The sequence below is a fragment of the Haemaphysalis longicornis genome, unplaced genomic scaffold (assembly GCF_048455015.1).
Source record: "Haemaphysalis longicornis isolate Haplotype H1 unplaced genomic scaffold, Haemaphysalis longicornis Haplotype H1 scaffold_2, whole genome shotgun sequence".
NCBI lineage: Eukaryota > Metazoa > Arthropoda > Arachnida > Ixodida > Ixodidae > Haemaphysalis > Haemaphysalis longicornis.
Window position 1 is genome coordinate 1,135,770 of NW_027526295.1, and position 22,822 is coordinate 1,158,591.

Below are 22,822 nucleotides of genomic sequence, written 5' to 3' on the forward strand. Positions count from 1 at the left end.
TTGTTTGTTATTGTTCTTGCTGTGTATCCGACTCTTTACTTATACTATATATATATATATATATATATATATATATATATATATATATGGAAAGATAGGTCAGCAGTCTACAACGCCAAAGGAGGCATAGGGGTGTGGTTAGGCTCTTTTTCTTTTTCACTACAGTTAATTAGGTAAACATTTTTTTAATTATACAGAAGAAAGAAAGAAAGAAAAACACGCACCCAGAGTGGGGACCAAACCCACGCCTTTCGATTACATGTCGAATGCCTTACCAATTCGGCTATCTGGGCGACTGTGTTCTCCTTCACTTCCTCAACGAGCCCCTCATTTCCTTACTATATATATATATATGTATACATATATATTTATTTATTTTATTTTATTTTATTTACAGAATACTGTCACTCCCCCAAGGGGAGTATTACAGGGGTGGGCAACATGTCATCGCTCATCAACGTCCTATAAATATCTATATAAAAAAAAATTACACAAAGAGAGCACATAATGTAAACAATAGAAGCATAGCATTAGTAAATTCTTACATAATACATAAAAGGACGCCAATGTACGTCAACCATCAGGAGATCTCAAGATAAGAAAACACACACACGGTGTACAAAGCATCAAGTTGGACTCAAAACACAGAAAAAAAAAGAAAAAAAAAGTCTAGGCAAATGCTTTCCAGGTACAAACGGAACTGGCAGGATTGCATGGCAAAAAGAATTTAATTACTGGAAATCATATCTTATTCTAGGCTAATACAGCATGTTCAATTAGTTCCATATATTTTACTAGTGTTGGTTGCTGTGTTACGACTGCGTCCAGTGCATTCCATTCACGAATTGCACGCGGGAAGAAAGAATAGCGAAAAGTATTATTAATAAATGCATATTCAACAAGCTCCCAAGCATGCCTTCTTCTAGTCGGTCTAGTATCACGAAATGTCAAGTAATGGTCAGGGTTTATGCGCAACGATCTGTGCAAAAGTTGATATAAAAATTTGAGCCGAAAAAGCTTTGCGCGACTTTCGAGGGTAGCTAGACCAGCACGCTGTAGCAGAGCGGTAGGGGAGTCAGTGCGTCCGTATCTATTGAAGATAAAGCGGACGGCTTTGCGCTGTACCCTTTCCAATATTGCGATATTGTTCGCAGTGTGCGGGAACCACACAATATTCGCGTATTCTAAAACTGGGCGGACAAAAGAGACGTATGCGAGAAGCTTCGTTTCATGTGTAGAATAGGAAAAGGCCCGTTTAATGAAGAATAGTTTGTTCATTGCTTGATTTGACACTTTACGCACGTGCTCTGACCAGCTGAGGTCAGAAGATATTATATGTCCCAAGTATTTATATTGGGTGACACTTCGAAGTGGCACATTGTTAAAATGGTATGGAAAATCTAGTTTAGACGCTTTATTTGTAACGCACATGAATACGGTTTTGTCTACGTTGATTGTCATTTGCCAATCTGCGCACCATTGAGCTATTTTATTTAAGGCATTATTTAATTTCACCTGGTCATCACGGTTTTGTACTTTATTATAGAGAATGCAATCATCTGCAAAAAGCCTAATTTTTACGTCAGCATAGTTACGTATGCCATTTATGAAGATTAGGAACAGAACTGGAGCTAATACGGATCCCTGGGGAACGCCGGAGAGCACTGGAGCAAGGTCGGAAGAGTGACAGCCGTACTGCACGAATTGGAGGCGGTCAGTTAAGTAATTCTTAATCCATTGGTAAATCGGGCCATCACCTAACATGTATTTAAGTTTAAGGAGTAGTTTAGTATGCGAGACACGGTCGAATGCCTTCGAAAAACTAGGATAATGACATCGGTTTGAATGCGCTCATTTATGCCGAGGGCCAGGTCATGCAGTGTTTCGACAAGTTGTGTAACTGTAGACAGTCCTCATCTAAAGCCATGCTGATTTTTGTGCAGAATATTGTTCGACTCAATAAAACCTATTAAAAATTTCAATACGATATGTTTCGAGAATTTTGCTGCAAGTACAGGTGATAGAAATTGGCCGGTAATTAGAAGGAGACGCAGCGTTACCTGATTTGGGTACGGGAGTAATTTTAGCAATTTTCCAATCTGCAGGAAGACAGCAATCTTTCAAAGATTTGGAATATATGAGATAAAGATATTTGCTGACTGGTTCAGCGTACCGTTTCAAAAAACCGTTGGGAATCAGGTCTGGACCGCTACTTTTCTTTTCATTGATACCTAAAAGAAGCGAAAGGATACCAGCCTCCGATAAGGTAGGCGTGTCTATCAATCGGATGTCCTGATTGTAAAGGGAAGGATTAATTTTCGCAAAACCATTGTCAGTTGTGTAAACCGACCGAAAATAGACATTGAAATCTTCGGCTCTAGCCTGATCTAAACCATCTGGTGAAACTGGGTTAGTCTGCTTTTTTTTCATATACTGCCAGAATTTATGGGGCGCTTCCTTGATGAACTCATGCAATGTAGAGCCACAATACTTCTTTTTAGCGTTACGCACTTGTTCCTTAAGTGATCTAGTAAGGGAATTAAGTTGAGAACGATAGCCTGAAACATTCCTTTGCTTGTTAGTTTTTCGTAACCTCTTGATTTTACGCTTGGTTTGAATTATTTCACGCGTAATCCACGGATTGCGTTTTTGAATTGTTTTGGACATAGTTGGGACAAAATTACGCATACAGTGCATGACATGAAACTTGAATTTCAACCAAACTGCTTCAATGCTAGAACAATCATCACTACAAAAATCATGGAATTCAGAGTACTCGTGTGCAAGGTACGTCATTATAGCAGCATCGTTGGCTTTGTTAAAGGCGGGTATTTGCTTTGATTGACCACGGGATGTGGGTGGACTAGTGAATGGCAATGTGCACAAGACCATTTTGTGGTCAGATAATCCTTCAAGAATATCTACTCGCGACTCATTTAAAGAAAGACTGTTACTAACAAAGACAAGGTCTAAGATTGAAGATGACGTTCCCTGTACACGAGTAGGGATAGAGACAAGCTGCTCAAGATTAAAACCAAGCATGATGTCCAGCAGGATGCTTTGAGCTTTTGTTTCAGGGGCAATGGAACACCAGTCAATCTCAGGAAGGTTGAAATCACCGGCCAGTACAATCGAGCCCCCGTGCACATGCGATTGCATGTAATCAAACAATGACTCAACATGCACACTTTGAGCATTCGGAGGCCTGTAAAATACGCCCACTTTAGCGATCCTATCATGAAGATACACGTCGCACCACAGCGCCTCAGTATCTTTTACGTCGGGCATGGTAGAAAAATGAATTCCTTCCTTAAAAAGCAGCGCAACGCCCCCACCACGTGATTCCCTGTCTTTACGCACTATCGCGTATCCTGGGGGCACAACCTCATGATCAGATATACCGGAATGCAGCCACGTTTCTGTGATGCTAACGATATCAGGCGCATGTGCCAGGAGGACCGCTTCGAGTTGGTCAACTTTGTTGATGAGACTGCGAGCATTTACATTGATTAATGTTAATATATAGATATATGTATACATATATATGTATATATATATATATATATGTATACATATATATTTAATATATATATATATATATATATATATATATATATATATATATATATATATATATATATGTAGCAGAACAGAGAGATACGGGACGAGGGACTCGGTAAAGATACATATCAAGGTTGCAGTCGTCATTGCCAGTGCTATTCGGCTTTTTTCGAAATATATAATAGGGCCGAATGACGTGTGCTTGTCACGTTTCTTTGATTCATTGATAAATAAGCGAAAATATAAGTCGAGAAAAAATCCGAAACGGCGGATTTTTTCTCGACTTATATTTTCGCTTATTTATCAATGAATCAAAGAAACGTGACAAGCACACGTCATTCGGCCCTATTATATATTTCGAAAAAAGCCGAATAGCACTAGCAATGACGACTGCAACCTTGATATGTATATATATATATATATATATATATATATATATATATATATATATATATATATATATATATATATATATATATATATATATATATATATGTAGTTCAGCTGCGAGAAGCGGCGACAAGCGAGAAAAAATGTTCCATTGCTTCAGCGACCTGCCACCGCACACATAGTTCCGTAGGTGACAGCCCTGTTCTGAACCGATAGAAATTTAGCCTTGGAATCCTGCAGCCCAGCTCGGTGAAGGTTACTTCGCATTGCCAAGAACCACAAGAATGAACATTCCACCCGGACTATAAATGTTAATATTCCGCAAACAATAGGTGTGTATCTGATGCTGCGTTCCAATTCGCGGACAGCTTCGTAGACAGCCTACGAAGCAGTCTAGCTAGACGTCTAAAGGAATAAAATTGGAACGGCGCCGCGGTCGCAAGCGCTACACCAGCGCAGACGACAGCGTCATAGCAGACACGTTGAGGTGCGCAAGCCGCAGGTTTCGTAATTATTATTACCGTTGTTATTACAAATGTTACGTAATTAAAAAAATAAAAAATCATCTTCATTACTAGTAACTTATACTAAATATTTAAATAAAGGAACAAGTGCTTTTGTTTTAACATTAATACGCAAAAAGGTGGCGCTGGCGTCACTTATTAGTTTAGACAGGAAGGTAGCCTGCATCGTTGCTGACTTCGATGCTGTCCCCTTGAAGCAGTCTTCGTTGACTGCTTCGTTCGAATTGGAACGGGACGTAACATGGCGTACTGTCCGCGAAGACGGCAATGAAGCTGTCTAAACGGTAAATTGGAACGCACCCTAAGAGAGTAGCGTCAAAGTTCCAATATCGTCTTAATCTTGAAGATGTAAACCGAGCCAGATTAGGTATGCTGAATTGAAAGCGAGCTGTGACTGCGGGGTTAGCTAAATGGTCCACTGGCTCGTTGCCCCGGATGTCCACATGGCCAGGGATCCAAGCCAAACGTACCTCCTTAACGTGCATTGGGACAAAAAACAATAATTTGCGGTAGAATGAAGAGTCGGAAGAGAAAGTTAAGGTCCATAAAAGCGACATCGAACGGGATAATATGATGATTTCTGATACACGCTGCGGCACTTTACGTAGAGCGAGAGCTATTGCTAAAACTTCTGCCATAAAACGTCGTGCGTAGTCCTGGATTAGTAGCGAATACCTTCAGTCTAAAGGTTGTACAAAAAAACAATTCCAGCTTTCTCGTCATTTTGAGATGAATCAGTATAAATCACAGAAGAAGCAGGATCATTGGATAAAAAATAGCGGTTAGTAGAGAGCGCGAGAGAAGTTTTGATGCCGAAGGGAACGCAAAACTCAGTTTCTCGCTCAACGGGGTATACTGAAATAACTTCAAATTGCTTAACAGAAATACAATAAAGCGATGTTCGAACAAATTGCACTTGGGAAAAAATTACATTTCGGACACTATGGACACGATGTCGGCCAAGAGAGAGCCCTCACAGCTGGGTGTGCTTCTTCTTCTCCGGAAATAGGCCACCCAGCTATCTTGTTCTCCTACCAATGACAATATGCACCGAATCAGGCACCGTCTTATTTATTTATTTGCTGTGGTGCAAGTTTGAAAGGTGTATAAAATACCACTTAGTAAACTTCCACGCGGCTCTTAAGTATTCGTACGTGCTTTGAATGCAGAAGTCTAGCGATACTGATCAACCATTTATTTACTGCTGCAGCGCATTGCGTCCCTTTCTTCGCTTTCTTTTCTTTGTCTTGTGGCACCAATTACTTCGACCGACTGTTTTTCGGATGCACCGTGTTTTGTCTGTATATCCGCTTTAATTTGATCGTCTTACTGTACGAATTGCGCCAGCAAGCAGAATGGCTGATTAAAGGGGAACAACCACTGGCGGGACGGCGATTTCACCACCGCCACATGGAGAATCGGAATGTTTACCGCAGTGCTCTTTATTTGTGGCGGCTGCCGGTGCTGCAGAGTCGTTAACACCAATGTCTCCGTCCGAGACATTGTCATGGCAACCTATGCCTCTTCCGGAAAGGAAGCATTTGCTAGATGTGCCTTCAAATCCTTTTAGGAAGGCTTATTACACCGCACATCCTTGATGCTCCGGTTAGACGGGAGCCTAATGATCGTCTCGTCAGTGTTACTGGTTTTCTTGTGTGTCTGTAAGCAGGAACAAGGTGCACACTGTTTACCCGAAATCATATTTAGGGCGTCTGATTGGCCTTCCAAGGCTTCAAAGCCGGAGCTTTTGCTGTCTTAATCCCTGCTGTTTATCTGCCCAGAACTTTCCAGCCACGTGACTGCCACTACGGTCCCGAACTGATTTTTTTCTATCCGTGCGTTGAGCCCGATGCCGAAACGCAAGCGTTAGGAGCAGAGACGCAGTCCCGCCTCACTTCATATATAAGCGTTCAAACGTCTTCTCAACTTCCTTTGGCTGGACCCTGCCTTTACCACTTTCAATAAAGGCGATAGCTTCCTTGGGCTACTTAAACCCGGAATGTTTGTCTTTCTTAATGTCTATACGGCGCTGGCCCATCTTTCTGTCCTCGAATAAGGCGCCCGCCCAAAATATAAAGAAATTCGTGAACGAGAAGTTTGTATCAGCGAAACTCTTCCAAACTTGTAAATCTGAATACAGGTGTCAGGAATATTTCAGGGAAACCACCCCAAAAACAAGAAAATGGCGGGCTGCCTTGGACCGGTGGCGGTATCCTAAGTCCAACACTAACGCAATGTTCCAGTAGATGGCGCTCAAGCAGTGGAATGCGGCATAATTCAATTGACTCGAGCAATCCCCCACCCTGTTACAGTGGGAGGAGCGAGAGCAGAGGTGAGGGGGAAAGAGAACAGAGGTATTTACGCGGCGAGGACGGCCGAAGACTATCGTCTTTCGGCAACATTGGCAGCGAAGTCAGCATATACGCGGCCATGTTCTGGCTATGCTTGCTTTTCTTGCGCTAATTTGAATCTAAGCTAGAGCTTTGGTTGAAGAGGGAGTTTCGGGGAAAACCACGGCAGTACCAAGGGGGTCTTCACCTGAATATATACATGTTCAAAATTATTAATCCATTCCCTCGGCTGGTTACCCTACCGCACGCTGCCGAAGTTTCACATACGGACAGATTTCTTCAGAATGCCTTTCTAACTCTGCTCACTGTTATAAAAACGCGACATAGTTCAACGCATATCAAAGCCTTTTATTTCCGCGCTTACCCGAGGAAGAAGTATGGAATACTGTGATCTGCAATAAACACAATTGCTCCTCAAAAGTTAAATACCCAACCGTCATTACAAATGCTCGAAGTTTAATCCAAATAAGTCTAAATAACAGTATTAAAAGGTGTACCCCGCACCTAGCATATTCTTCATTGCCGAAAACATTCGGGAGTAGGTAACATTTACTCACTTAGACAACGAACTCTGACAATAAGCACCATAAAAGGCGGAAAAGCAGCTCCGTGTTCAGACAGACCGGAAAGAAGCTTCAGCAAGCCTCAATATCTGCTTGAGCAGTGGATGGAGTTGCTGTGCAGCCCCCGCACCCCCATGCTTACACGTTGGTGAGGACGGCGGGAAGACCCCAAGGGCCCTTGACTGAGGACTCCGGTTACCGGGTCGGTGCCCCTGACACCAGAATAGTGCTGTTTAATGAAAGTCTTTTCCTCATCCGAATCAGGCAGACCAGCGAGTTACCGATTTCTCGGGAAAGACTTTTCTGCGTATATAAAACTTTCATTTTCCTTACTGAGTGGAAAAGAGATGTTACAGAAATGTTCACATTTATTCAATAGAGCGTTTAACTACATAATCATTTATGTCGTTGGTCGGTAACCGCTATGAAGTCCGAAAAACTGCAGTGTACACTGTGTAGAACAATATAGGCACCCTGCGATGCAGTTTGAGCAGCAGGTCGCCCCCTCTGGCGGCTGAATTTATAAGCCTGAAGGCGTTGTTCGCTCGCGCATGCCCGCTTTCGCTGCTGCTGCGTGAGCGTGGACTATTTGGGAGTTTGATTCGGGTGTTTTATTTAGGGGTGATGTTTCTGCCCCTTACTGTTCGATGGCGTCATCGCAATCATGCGGCTACTCCAAGTCGCCAAGAAAAAACTCGGCACTGATACTGTTGCCTCAAGTACCACAGTCCGGAGAGCGTGCCAGGTTCGAAGCTTTTTGCAGCTTTCCGTCGCAGCCGTCGGGGAAAACGTGAAGACAGAAGTGGATTGTCGCCGTGCTCCGAGTGAAGTAAGTGAACTCTGTTAGTTCGGTAAATCGCGACACGTTATGAAAGCCACTAGGAAAGCTTTAGTCTGCATTTGATACACGGTGGTCGCCTCGACGTCGTAGCTTACGGCTTGTTTAACGTCTGGTGGTTTGTAGTTGAACACCTGCTAATCTAATTGAGAAATGTCGTACTTTACCCTTCTTTTTTACTCCTTGTGCTCATATTTGTGGCTTGTATATGTATTCGAGAAGAATGACCCAACCACTCGTGACGTGCTTAGCAAATGTGCGTGTTCGTCGGGAGCGATCCTCTGTTTCTACATTGTGTACGGTTGGCGTCTGCAGTCGAGATATGGACAGGGCCCCACGCTGTCGCTGGCGTTTCTTATTCCTGGACCACTTCGCTGTTCATTCATGCTGATTTAGAAGAACTGCATTATTAGTGAATAACGCGTGACACTTATGAAAGATGACGAAAACATGTGCGACGATCAAGAAATGAAGAAAAATGTCTATCCGCGGTGTATTTTGTTTTTAGCCACGTTTGTGGTATGACATTATTCCACTTTGTCGTCATTCCTCATTGTTTAAATGTTTCAGTTCGGAGGATTCTTCACCTGGCAGCCCAGTCGGGGCTCAAGTCTGTACTCCAGTCATCTTGTAAAAGCCATTCCAATAAAACGCAGCTGCGGCAAAGCGCTTGCTGTGCTGTATCGACTCACGCTGCCGTATCAACAAGTGACCTTGCGTGAAGTTCAATTTTCTGGGCCCTTATCGCCAGCTGCGAGTTGAATTCCGGTGTAAAGGTAGCTCAGGCACACGACGAAACGAAAGAAAAGCACATGAAGTATTAATAAACTTTTAACGCCAGCAATACAGGAATAATGTTTTTCTCGAGCTTTGAACTGCAAGCTGGAAACTCACGAGCTAACAGCTGCTGGGCCACGTTGTTTTGGTTACTTCATTTCAGACCAATGTCGTACACGCGTTTGCTCTGATGGGAAAGACATGTTTCGGGGAGAAGGGCTTGCATTCGGGCTAGTTGGTTTTCCATAACTACTTCTTAAGCGCCAAAAACTACAGGGACATAGAATGAGACAGGGACACGACAGGGACAGGGATAGCGCGTGTCCCTGTCTCATTCTATGTCCCTGTAGTTTTTGGCGCTTAAGAAGAAGTTATGTTTTGGGGACTTCAGACTCGTACACTTCCCGGATCCCGTAAACATGATTGTTTTCGAACAAGCGGCGTTCCTTCTACTGTATTTATGGCGTACTTGAACCCGCAATGCAAGCCTCGCGACACGGCGGCCCGCAAAATTTTCACTGTATGGTGGTGGGCTATAATGGAAAATGCAAGTGTAACGTTTGCTGCAAACGTAGCAGAAAGATGTCCTCGCGAAAATCTAGCGTCTATCGCCTTTAAAAACACTCAAGCCACGTATTCCCGCTTCACGGAAAGCAATACTAACACGGCCGCAGCCCCGCACGGAGCGCCTGCATGTTTGGCGCCGCCGCCGTTGGCGGCGCGCATGTCACCTAGATAGAGCCGCCGCCGGAGGATTTCCGGGTGCCTATTAGAGTAACGTTTGAATTCTCATACGAGGGTCTTATTTCAAGTCGGCGTTTAGTTCGTAAAGCACCCTAATCATCAAGTTCGTTCTTATATGATTACGCGGCGCTCTTCTAAACATTCCTGGTGGCTATTTGAGGTAGCAGGGAACTCATTTCGCACATAAATTGTCACTTAAAGGAAGAAACTGTAATATATCGGGTTGAAATTGAGGTTGTCGAGACAGTGTACGTTGACAAAGTATAGTTACGAGCTAGTCGGTACTCCATTTAGAACGCCGGTAAGCGGAGCAAAGAAGACGAAGAACGTAGAAGACAAAGACCGGCCCTACTTACATTTGAATTTTGATGACAACAAACGCACATATAAATAAAAATTAAAAAGCGCTCACATGGTCATAGAAGTACATCTCGCCAGTGCGCAGACAACCGTCCACCCCATCCTACAGGCATGGGTCAAGAACGTCCACCCAAGAATGCCAGCACCTTAGAGGTCAAAGATTGAGCCGTCGTACGCATTCATTAACCCGCTGCATTTCCGCAGCCTCAACAATAATTCATGTGCCCTGATGAGTGTCTAGAATCATCATGGTAAACGCATCGTACAGAGGCTTGACGCATCGCACTCTAGGAAATAATTAGCCAAAGTACCATCTTTGCCTTTCCCTATTTTGTTCAATTGTTCCCCCAAGAGACATATTTCTATGCCCCTTTATTGTTCTTATAATTCAGATGGAGTGCTGCATTGGTTGAAAAAATAAACCAGGTCATTGAATTGTTTTGTGCTTATATCTAGAGACTGAGTGATTCAAAACTGGGAAAAAGGTAACTGTCTTCCTTCTACGCCACCTGACGTGCTTCGCCTGCAAGAGACCCGTTGATGCGGTGTTAAATTTGTCTACTGAAAAATACCATTTCTCCTCCGGCAAGGCATGTTTTAGTGCTCGACAATGCTTCCTGCGGACCGACCGACGTGGAATTCTAGTCATACAGTCTCCTCCACGACATGCCCCCACTGACCTGTCCCGTTTCTAGAGGCGGGATAAGAACACTTCCTCGGAACGTTTCGAGTGCTTCAACCAGCGCTAGCCCAACACACGGGGGCCTCCAGACGTCGCCCTGGCTGCACTCACTGTATATACCGGTGGATGCATAGCCCTCTATACAAGAAACTACCGGATTTTCTCACTGGAACTGGCCTCAAAGGTTCTCTGTTGTGCATGAAGCACCCCTATCATGCCGTTTTCTGTTCTGAAATTCTTTTCTATTATTCATATCAACTTTTCTGTACACAGTCTCTTCGTGTTTCCTATTCCATGTTGCAGAATGGCGCAATAAAAACATGCCTTGTTAGGCGCACGCTTCAACGGCAAATATACGAATGATTGGGACGCCAAATAAAAAATTTACTGCCTCAATTTTTAGGGCATACATGGTTTAATCTGACAACTTTTCGTTTCATACGTTACGTTTTGTTGTTAAATGTTCTTAAGGTTGCGTAATTATTTTTAAAATCGCCGGGCACTTTTCGACGTGCGGTGACCGCCTGATGAATGGTGGTTTTCATTATCTTGAAATTACTATGTAAATGGCTCCAATATTTGGTCCGAAAAATATATTCGTTATAAAAGGAATTTCAGCGCTACTTTGGAGCGAGAAGGAGAGATCGTTTGCAAAAAAATCCCTAAAGTGTGCACTTTTAAATGCCCAAAATTTATTTTCGTGCTGCCCTCGTAAAAAATGTGCGATGAATTTTTTTTGCAACAGTTTACACCTCAATTGAAGTAAGGGCGACAACAAAGAAGAGTTAAGCATGCACCCCATATATCAAATATCGATTTTCGGGTCTATCACCTACACACGTTGCCAAAATAATTTCCCGCCCAACTTTGATTTTCACAGTCCATCACGAGTAAAAACCCTAATCTCCAGGGAAAAATTTACGCCACCTCAAGACATGTGATGTGAACGGGCAGTATGTTACAGGTGTGTAAGATATTGGAAGCATGCCGCAGATATTTTATTCTTACTTTTTGACAATACGAGAGATGGTTTCCATCCCTGTGCCTTGCGATTATGTTCTCTTTTCTTTTGTACCCCCTGCCCAGGTAATAACGAAATATCCCATAAATAAACAAACAAATAAATAAATAAACAAAAAATTAAAATAAAATAAATAAATACATACATACATAAATAACATAACAAAAACTTTATTGCAGAATAAATATATAAAAATAATTAATTAAGTGCATATACATATTCAAATAAAAAAAATAGCTAAGGAGGAGAGAAAACGAAACTTTAGAAAACCGAATTGCGTGGGGCGGATACGGAGAACCAGAGGTCCGCCGCGACCTCTCTAGCTCGAAATGTGACCAGCACTGGGGCTGGACTCCTCAGGGCTGTCCAGGGCCTGCTCCCAGTGCGATAAAATGAGGAGGGGGGAGATTGGGCCAGGAGGACATTCGCAAAGAGAGTGATATAGAGCATTGAGCTGACCGCCCTCGGGGCAGTGGGGTGCATGGAATTGATGTGTATGCGTACGTACTGTACTAGTTCAGTAAGATAAGAAAACCTGTGTGCTTGTTGTATCCGCCACCTGGGGGAAGCTTCGGTGTGTGGGTGTGGGGGTGGGAGAGTTCGGCAGAGGAGTCGGTAATGAACGGTTATTTCCCTGAAAGTGAGGTGAGGCTTGGAGGTGTCGTCTTCGGGATGCCCGTAGGTGTACGAGAAACAGCGGCCCGGGAAGTAAGAGTTCGAGCATGTGCGTTCGCTGCCTCGTTAGCATCTATGCCGCTGTGTGCCGGGGTCCGCAGCAGTTCCATGGGGTCGGTCGGAGGGCTTTGGGGAAACGTTTTGAGGGGTGCGGGGATGTAAAACCTTTCTACAGCACCTCAACGAAGACGGGGGACATAATTATGCTGTACTTGCTTTTCCGAGATAGCCCTGTTGAGACGAAGCGATCCGCCTTCTTCGTTGCCAGTGGCAAATAACAAATCCCCAGGTGAGCACATCACCCGAGAATTTGTCTAGCAAAGAGGAACTACCACGTGAGTCTCTGAACATCCCGGAGTCGGATAAAAGAAGCTGCCCACGTGAACCAGCTTTGGTTGCGACACGACACGGAAATGGCGCACTTAGCTCTGCAGTGCTTACAAGCTACTTGCGCGTACCGCGCTCATTGTACTAGGAGCAACAGCTATTGTTCATAAGCGTGGTCGTTTTCTAAAATGTTTTACCATAGTGTGAAACAAGGTTAGTGCGTGCTGTCACACACAAATACAAGATGAATATCAGGGCCAATGCAAACTAGGGATCACTCTTATGTCCACACTCACAACTCGTGGTGCCAATCTTGCCACTAGATGAGCGCAATCCACAGAGACTCGTTATACTGTGCCGCAGCGCAGTAGTTCGGTTTTGTTTTCTTAGCCTCCCGAAACTATGAACGCACAAAGCTCTGTCACTGGCCCTACCCGAATGGCGTCGTTAAGTACCGCGTTATCCGGTCACGGCGTGCCCAAGCACGTGTCGCCCGTAACTTTGAAAGAGCCTATTCGTTCGGGCTCGCAGTTCAGGCACTGGCTCGGTTTATGACTGCTAACCCGCCAGTTTAGTCCCCAAGTTTCGCTAGAGAACTCTGTTAGCTGTGAAGGCACAGATTTTGCCACGCTATGTGGCTGACAAAGATTTTTTTATAAGTTCTACTGGGACCTAGCCCAACCAATCCCAACTTGCGCTAAGTCTTTTTTAAGCGTAACACTCTGCAGAACAAAGGATCTATACGGCGGGTTTTATTTGCTTAGGTGCAAATTTGTTTCTGCTCCCTCTCCCAAACTTACTCGTACACATCCTCATACTATTCTAGAGAGCATTATTATTGTTGTACAGCGGTTAGATGTATGCCGTGCTTCTTTTCTATTCTCTGGGAGGCTTTAGAACATTATCTGATGTTTCGTTCACACGGGCTGTGAAAAACAATTATGCCTCGCGGTCATGAATGACGAAGTTCCGGTTCGTCGGGAAAGTAAATAACTAAATTAGACCGGGAAATTAGACCTCTTTCACGGAGGGCCAGTAACTTTTACAGTGTTGAGCGACGGACGACTCGAGAAAGCAGAAAGGAGCAAGACACACAGTCAGGATGCGGCGACGTTTTGTTTGGTGGTTTTCCTCTTCCCTGTTAGGGCGGCTAGAACCGGGCCTCCCAGCCGAGACGAAGCAGTCTCCTTCGACGGGTTTGGCTTTTATTTTATTCCACTATAGCCAATTAACTCTCTGTACTCACGGAATAGCGGTTTCTCTCCGTACGTACATCGTCACTGGCGTCCCTTTTCGGTGACGACTCTAATATGCTCCCGGGCCTGGCACACACCAGAGCAACCCTTCGAACGTAGCCTATTCGCCTCCTGGACCGCGGTGCATCCTCGGCCCAGTCGATGAGTATCGTAGGACTTTCGTGTCTTCTATACGGATGAATTCCTTCTGTTTCATTTAACTTTCTTTTAGTTAACTTTTGTTCGTTGCAGTATCCGCTTTGCAACTCTCCTGTATGCACTTTCTGCACGGCGCCTCGCTCGTATTTGTAATATTTTGAGTTACCTCTCGCACAAGCTTGTAGAATTGTACCATACGCGGTGTTTCGAAATATAAATCTGTATTGTTTCTTCCAGATTCTATGCTCTGTTTTATCTTCGCCGTCCAAGCCACACATCAGACGGCCACCCCCTCGTCACTGGTGGTCTGTGTAGTCGATGGGTTTATTTTCTCGTCTGAGTTGACGAGCAAACAAACTCGGCTGAGACTGCAGGACCCTTAGAAACAGTGACAGTACCCTTAGATGGAGCTAGGGTGTACTTCAAACGCTTGGAAGCTCTACGAAACGGAAACACTTCTATACAGTTCGCCATTTGTCGTGGCGAACACTATGCTCTAAATGTGTGCGATATTTTCTTCCGCCATTTAAACCAGATGATAACTGTTCCTTCTGCTACCGTATGAGAGACATCTAACAGTGAGAAACGATGCTGCCGGCAGTCATACAAAACTGCTGTTCGATATCGTCCTGGCATTAATCTCTAACTATCAATGCACAGCAATGGCGTGCGAGTAAACACAGGTCCGGACGATTTTATAGAAGCCTTTCCAAGAAAAGCAACTACAGAGAACGTGTGAAAACAGCACTTCGAACAGTCTGTAGTTCTGCTAGGGTGATTTGAGGAGGAGTGAGTTATAGAGTACAACTTTTCTTAAACGAGAAAAGTGTTTTGGTGGAGCCCTCAGCGCCGGGCGCCACTGGAGCAAGAAGCCGTCATCACCTATTCGATCAGCCATGGCGGACTGTTGGGGCAACAGCTGGTAATATCATTCTCCCACTGCTACCGCATGGGTTACAGATAGGGTCGATGCCGGGTTATTCTGACCTTCCGTCTCATGTGGTAAAGAGTTGCATGGTCGCCGCAGTACCTGCATGCTGGGATCCTAGAGGGCGGTGTATAGCGTACATCCGATCGCGTTAATCTGGAGATCAGTCTATTAGGACGTGCTAAGCGCGCTTTCCCAACACTGATTCATTCCTCCTCCGCGGTACTAATTGATTTTGGGGGGCTCACAGGCTGAATCAACTTCTGAGTAGCGTTTTCGCGGGCAGGCGTTAACCTAGGACATGTAAATATTCGCGCAAGCCTTCATAGTCCATTTAGCACTGTCAGTACATGGTAAGGCAGGCGTGGATTCAACAGGACACGTCGCTAAAACACCAATCATTTATCATCATTTCATTTTGAAAAGAAATATAAAACGTCTTACGCTGTCCGGTTTCTTAACGCCAATATCCAGTAATATCGCCGCCACCTTAAACACGAGCTCACTTCAAGGCTGCCAATCTGACGCCAAAAGTTCACGTCCACATTGCAACTGCAGAAGCTGAACGATCGCACTTTCTTTTTTTAACATTTCAGCGTTCAATAAGTAACTTATATTTACTGTAGGTTAGCCTGAAGGATTACTGAACAAAAATTTGATTTTTTTTCGGACACCATATAGACGCCGTTCAGCTTTCAGAACACAGGCTTACCTCATGGCAATATGCCCCCAGGTGATCGATAATGATTGGAATGGGGATGCCCCGAGTAAAGTCGAGCTGATTTTTTTCTTCGCGTTTAGATGTCTCAGCCTGGCAGCAGAGAAGATTAAGTGCAGGTGGGGCTACTTTGCCGACCATGAATATGCTTATCTCGGCTCAGAGGATCTTCCAATCAGTGTTCTAAGCCCTCTTCGGAGGAGCGCTTCTGTTTAAAGTTTCGGGGAGTATTACGCTTCGAAATAATGTAAACAGTCTCGGCTATGTGCTAAGGAACGTTCATCCTCCGTCATCGAAAACTTTTCTCCGTTTTCTTTTGTTGCAATTTGTGTGCTGGAAAGAAAAAAAATTAGAGAGCCACTCCACTGTGGCAGAGGGGAGGGGGTCGCGGTGGATGGCAAGTGTAGCTGTATAGATCCATCCAATTTATTGAATTAAAGTGTATATTTTTACGCGTTTCTCTTAAAGGCGCCGTTCTGCTTAGCAAGACTTGTTCATAGCTGACTGGGAAAGTGTAAGCGGGCGTACTTTGTTAAGCAGTACCTGATGGTGCTATATACAAATACATTCAGTGCTATTCCAACTCACGTATTGCATGCGAGACGAGTTCGGTCCTACCTCCATGGATTTCTGAGAAATGAGATGAAGAACGACCGGTTGTTAAAGGGGCCATGCATACAAAATACAAGTTTGTTTTATTCGAAAGATTAAGTGATTTGTGGTGCCCCTAGCGCTTGTCCGGAAGCAAGTGATGCTTTATTCACTGACAAATTATTCAATGAAAGCTAAAATTTTGATCCCTCCGCAAAACGTGTTTTTGTGACGTCTCCTATGATGTCATGTGTATTGGGGGGCCTTGTTTACCGTTTGAGCGCATTTGTATCTGGCTTGTTTTTGTTAAGGTAGAAAATAATTCTTTCATGAAACATGGTGTTCCCTCGACAAATATATCGCTTACGCCAATAGGCCAGTGTCGTCTGAGACAACCCCACAGCGCCGCTGTGCTGCACAGCTAAAAGACTATAGTGCGCGCAGTACCAAACAGCGGTACGCCGAGGCACTTCTATGTTTACGTGTACTTTCGTAACTTCCACTGTTTGCACCACCAATGTTACTGCTATACAAAGATTGTGTCCTAAATGTAAGCGCAAATAGGTCGTTTTTCAAGCCTATAAGCCCTGCTAATTTGCTTTTGTTTTTGTCAGCCTCAGTAGCAGAGCGGTCACATATGACAACATAGGTTCTGTTGCGGGAAATAAGCTAGTGGGTCACATGGTTATTCCCGTTTTTCCTATTTGTGTAGCTTATTTGAGCGAATTTTTTACGTTAAAAGTGGGCTCGGTATGATTCTAACGAGGCAATCTTTCGAATGAACCAAGGTGCCAAGGACACAACCGATAGAAGTGGGCCAAGGGCGGTAGGGGAAGGGGGGGGGGGGCGAGTAAATGCGCCGGCCTGACTTTAGGCGCAAACAAGGTTACGCTTTGAGGGCTAACGCCGCAACCGTCACCCCCAGCATAACTTGTCGATGGCGGAGTGATCGCCAAACAGAAATGCAACGCCCTGCCCACTGGTGCCTTTGAAGAGGCCATGAAGACAAAATACAACTGCGTTTAATTTAAAGAAATTGATCTCAGTGCCTCACTCAGTCCTATTTCAGCCACGATACACCTTTCAAACCAAAACGAGACGCAAGAAATATTGAAACACTTTCAAATCTCGCGCTCTACAGTGATGGGCTATGGGAAGGAATGTATGTATGTTTGTGATTTATTGGCGCAAGTGTTTCTAAGACCAAAGAGCGCCAAAACTGTCTTACATTGTTTTTCAACAGTCATGTTTGTGGTTAAAATATGTATGAAATAAGTATTATATATCTTAAAATACTCTATACATGGGTGTAGAGGGCCCGTCCACTAAAACATGAAGATGTTCATAACGGTGGCTTAAAGGGATTATGGGTGGGACGTGAGTTTACCTCGAGCCAAAAAGCATGTGACGAGAGTGGGCCTCCCGTGCGAATAAAGGAAGCATCAGGACCTCACTCACTGCTCGTAGGCTCTGAGGTCACGCACTGTACTAGATGAGTTTTAAAAACTTGATGTCTGCAAGATAACCTAAAAGGCTTCTGTTTGTGAACATAGGTTCATTTCCTAAAAACAGTGAAGGATGTAGCGGAATGTTGTAGGCATATCTTTTAGGAAAATGCCGTCTTCTGGCTTCATTGCACAATGTGCACTCAATTAACACGTGGAGGACGGTTAGCCGTTCCCCACACTTGTTACAAACAGGTAGGAGTGTGCCATTCAAAAGATATGCGTGTGTAGCGTAAGTGTGGCCTATTCGCAGTCGGCAAATGGATACTTCAATAAATCAGTTTTGTTTTTCTGTTGTGTGTCTTCCTAGGTTTGGTTTTATTGAGTGGCGCTTGTTGCCTATGTGTGTGTCCCACGTGTGCTTCCACCATTTACGGATTCCCCTTCGGATTACTGGTTTCAGATCGAGGTGAGGGACCTACGCTACGTCAACACCACTACGGAGGGCCGCCAAAGTGGCGTTCTGGTCAGCAGTTTGATTGCCCAGAATACCCATGTGTTCAGGGATTCAGCAAACAAGTATATTTAGCTTTGACTTATGGGCAGTTATAACAGCTTTAAAAAGGCGGTTTAGAATAACGTTTTTTGTGGGTTTAAAGGAATCCAATGTTGTAACTACACTTAAGGAGTCTGTGTAGATGACTTATTCATCTATTTTGTTTTGTGTATTGTGTTCCACTGTGATTTGAGTACCATAGGCTTCTGCTGTAAAGATACTTCAATTTCTGTTCAATGTCCTTGTGCTGGCAACGTCCGGGCCATGTGCAGCACAGGACACAGCAGAAGACTTGCAAGCATCTGTGTAAAAAGAGGCGTATGGATATCTGTGTTGTAAACTTAAAAAATGCTGTGAAATCAATTCGCGGGGTGCACGACGCTTGTCAATTTGTTTAAAGGATGTGTCACAATGAATAGTTGACATGTCCCAAGGTGGGACTATATCGGCGATACAGGTTTTTATGCCGTCATCTAAAGACACCCCTATCTCCTCTGCAAGGCCTTTAACACGCAAGGCTACAGGGGCAGGGATCGACGGGCGCGCTAAATAAAAATGGGCGGATGAGATGTCATTCACAATAGAATTGCATGGGCGATTCGTCATAGACATTGTCCTAATAGCATAGAGGAGTGCTGTATAAGCACGCTGGTGCTCTAGGCACCAGTGGTCGCATTCTACATAAAGACTCTGGATTGGACTTGTCCTGAAGGCTGCAGAGGCAAGGCGAAGGCCCAAATGTAGTACTGGGTCTAACATTTTTAAGGCAGTTTTAGACGCGGACCCGTATGTTACGCTTCCATAGTCTATACGTGACCTAACTAAACTCACAAAGAGACGTAGAAGGCAGTCTTTATCAGCACCATAAGACTGATGTGACAACACTTTTAAAATGTTAAAGGTGTTTAGGCGTTTTTTTTCGAGTTTCTTAAGTGCTGTACGCACGATAGTTTCCCGTCAAGTACAACACCTAAAAACTTATGTTCTTTCTTGACAGAAATCCGTTCTCCGTTCAGTGTGACATCGGGTTCTGGACAAATTCCACGCTGTCTTGTGAATGAAACACGTGTACTGTTGTGAGGATTCAATTGAAAACCATTTTCTTCCGTCCATTTTGCAAGCCTTTTCACGCCTAACTATATCTGCCTTTCACATATGGACTGATTACATGATATAAAGCTAATCTGAACGTCGTCAACATATATTGAGTAAGAGATTGAGGGTGGAAACGACTTGCCAAGTGAATTCATTTTAATTACAAACAGAGTACAGCTTAATACTCCACCCTGGGGAACACCATTTTCTTGTATGTATGTTCTTGATACCACTGTCCCTAGTCTTACCCTAAATGTTCCCTCCGAAATATATCCTCGAATAGTGTTTAGCATATGTCCAGAGACACAGAATGCCTTGAGATCAAGCAGTATGCCGTGACGCCAAGTTGTGTCGTATGCTCTTTCTAAGTCAAAGAAAACAGAAAGACAGTGCTGTTTGTGGATACAAGCATCTTTGACATATGACTCAAAGGCAACTAGCTGGCCAGTTGTGCTTCCACCTGCTCGGAAACCAGAGAGAAGCAGTTGTAGTTGCCGTATTAAACCAGGGGAAAGATGCCTCACTACCTGCCAGTTACCGACCAATAGCTCTGACAAGTTGCCTAGGAAAGGTTTTTGAAAAAATGGTAAATAAAAGGCTAATGCATTTCCTTAAATATAATGGCATCCTGGACAGTCCTACAGCTGCGTCCAGGATGCCGTTATATTCAAGGATATGCATTGGCCTCTTATTTACCATTTTTTCAAGAACCTTTCCTAGGAAACTTTTCAGAGCTACTGGTCGGTAACTGGCAGGTAGTGAGGCATCTTTCCCCTGGTTTAAAGGGACCCAGAAAAGCCTTTTGTAAAAATTACAAAAGGCCTGTATTGTCGCGTAGTACCAATATAGCGATGCAATTCGTTGGAATTATTGCTCTACATTCAGTATTAGCTGCGCTAGAAGCAATTTAGTGCACATCTCCCCCCTTGCCGAGCGATTCCTCCTCCCTCTCTGCTTCTTTCAAAGCAGCTGGAAACACTGGGAATAGCCATGTGACATCGCAACGCTCGAGTTCCGTTCTCCGCTACCTACATTCCTGCGCCTAGGCACGCGTCAATCGCTGCGGACCCGCCTTTGCCTCAGGATCGCGAAGGAAGGAGGAAGAGCAGCCGGAAGCCAATGGCAGTGACGTTGTCGGCGGCCCACGATCGGCCGAATCAGGGGGACGCCTCGCCGTTGCGTCAGCCGCGGTCGGCTCGCTGCGGCCTTCACGCTCATCGGCTCAGAAAGGCGATCTTCAAAAATTGTTTACAAATTATCCGTACAACGTATGGGGCTCACACTTGGCTCAAAAATCCCCCGTTATGTGTTCTACCACCTGAATGCATTTGATTGCCACCTTCACAAAGCTTTTCTGGGTCCCTTTATTACGGCAACTACAACTGCTTCTCTCCAAGTGTTTGGAAAGTATCCCGCCGCCCATATTTTTTAAATAAGTGCAAGAGTGTTTGGAGAGTTTCTGGGCGCAGATTCTGAATTATTGTGTATGATATGCTATCCGCCCCAGGCGCTGAAGCCTTAGATGTTCCCAAGGCGACCAAAAGCTATGTTATGGAAAATTCGGTGTTGTGTCCTTCGTCAGATCTTTTGTTATCACGAATCAGTTTTTTTCTCCAAAGATGTTTTGTGTCTTAAGAAAGCATTCGTGTAATGAGCACAACTCGATACATATGAAACATATTTCGCAAGTGTGTTTGCCTGGGCGTCTAGGGTGTCACCTGTATACTGTTGACCAAAGCTAGGGTGTGTGTTTTCCGTGCATTAAACTTTTTAATTCTGTTCCATACTTTGCCTGCATCTGTGTATTAATTGATAGAAGTTACGAAAGAGCGCCAGCTATCCCTTTTACTATGAAAAGGAATGTCGTCATACAGGCAGGCACTAAATATATAAATTCCCGTACAGCACGTTAGCATTAAAGTGACGCGATAAAACGGAACAAGATGCCACATTACGATCATCTGTTCATGTTTCTTAGCGATGGGTTAGTTCGGTGGTCACCATTGGCACAAGTAAACGTCTTTCACGTCATGTAAAAGTTGTTGTAAAGTGACTAGGCAGTCTCCACTGCTTCAGTTGTTTTCTTTAATATCGCCATTGTTTGTTCCAAGTTTGCGACAAAACTGGTATCATTGTTATCGGGATAAAACAGTCGTTCTAATCAACCAAATGTGTATTTAGTAACCATGGCTTTTTTAACAGTGTCTCCCTAAATGAAGCTGACGCACTGCCTTTGCATTGATCTTGGATTATGCCATACAGCATTTGTTGGAATTGACTGGATCTGAAAGGGCAGAAAAACGTATACGGCATGCATATTGTAAAACGACGTACCCACAAAAATTCAAACGCCCCTTCGTCTAACGACAATGATGGTTGAAATGCCCAGCTTTCTCGAGGGGAATTTGTCCGCTGTCGCTGAGGTTGTAGGAGTTCACAGAGCTTTGGGGACCGGACGCCATCAGTGAGCCCAAGAAAGCTTTGCCTTATATCCAATCTGCCGTGACCGTGTGGGAATGGTGCGATCGGATAGACGTCGGCCTCATAACACGAAGGGCCCAGGCTCGATTCCGACTTTGCGAAGCGTTTTTTTCTTGAGGCGCTTCTTGTGCCTTCGCTTATCGTATGCATCATTTTGTGAAACTCATTGTGTAAAGTAGGCTTTCCTGCAGTGCGTTTTGGCACGACCCCGAATGCCATCAATGAGGCATAGAAAGCTTGGCATTAGTAAACGCGTCCCTTAAGATCGGCATAATGAACAGCAGCGGCAACGTCAATGGCGGTGTTACACGGCTACAACCGACCAAAATCGTCCCCAAAACTACCGCAAGCGGCAACCCATGCACGAGTGCGGCTTCCACTTACGAATATTGTACAGTGAGAGCACACGGCAAAGCCAAGTACGAGCACAGCCGAGCCTTTAGGTGACCAGGTGAAGAAATAATTGTGGCATCTCAGGCGCATAGCATTCCTCGCTTGTGTGTTCAGAGTGGTATAATACGGTAACTACATCGCAGGCAATACCAAAGGCGGTGGCGAGAGGTCCTAATCAGCTTTTGTCTTCACGTTTCTCCCAGCTAGCAAGCTATCTCCCACCCCGCGACTGCGCGCTGCACCGCGCCAGCCGCGGCGGGCCGTAACTCGGCTGAACAAAGCAAGCGACAAGTAATTTCGCTTATTGACATTTTTTACTGAATAATGAACACACAAAGAGCACTCGGGCGCTCTGGTTGACGGCAAGGATCTGGTTCCTCACCCGGGCAATTTGAGGGCAACGAGAGG

General features: G+C 44.4%; 1 pseudogene; it reads right to left on the minus strand.

The window, feature by feature from the left end:
• LOC144166936 (uncharacterized) overlaps positions 1-22,822 on the minus strand; it is a 98,948-nt pseudogene that overhangs the window by 65,550 nt on the left and 10,576 nt on the right.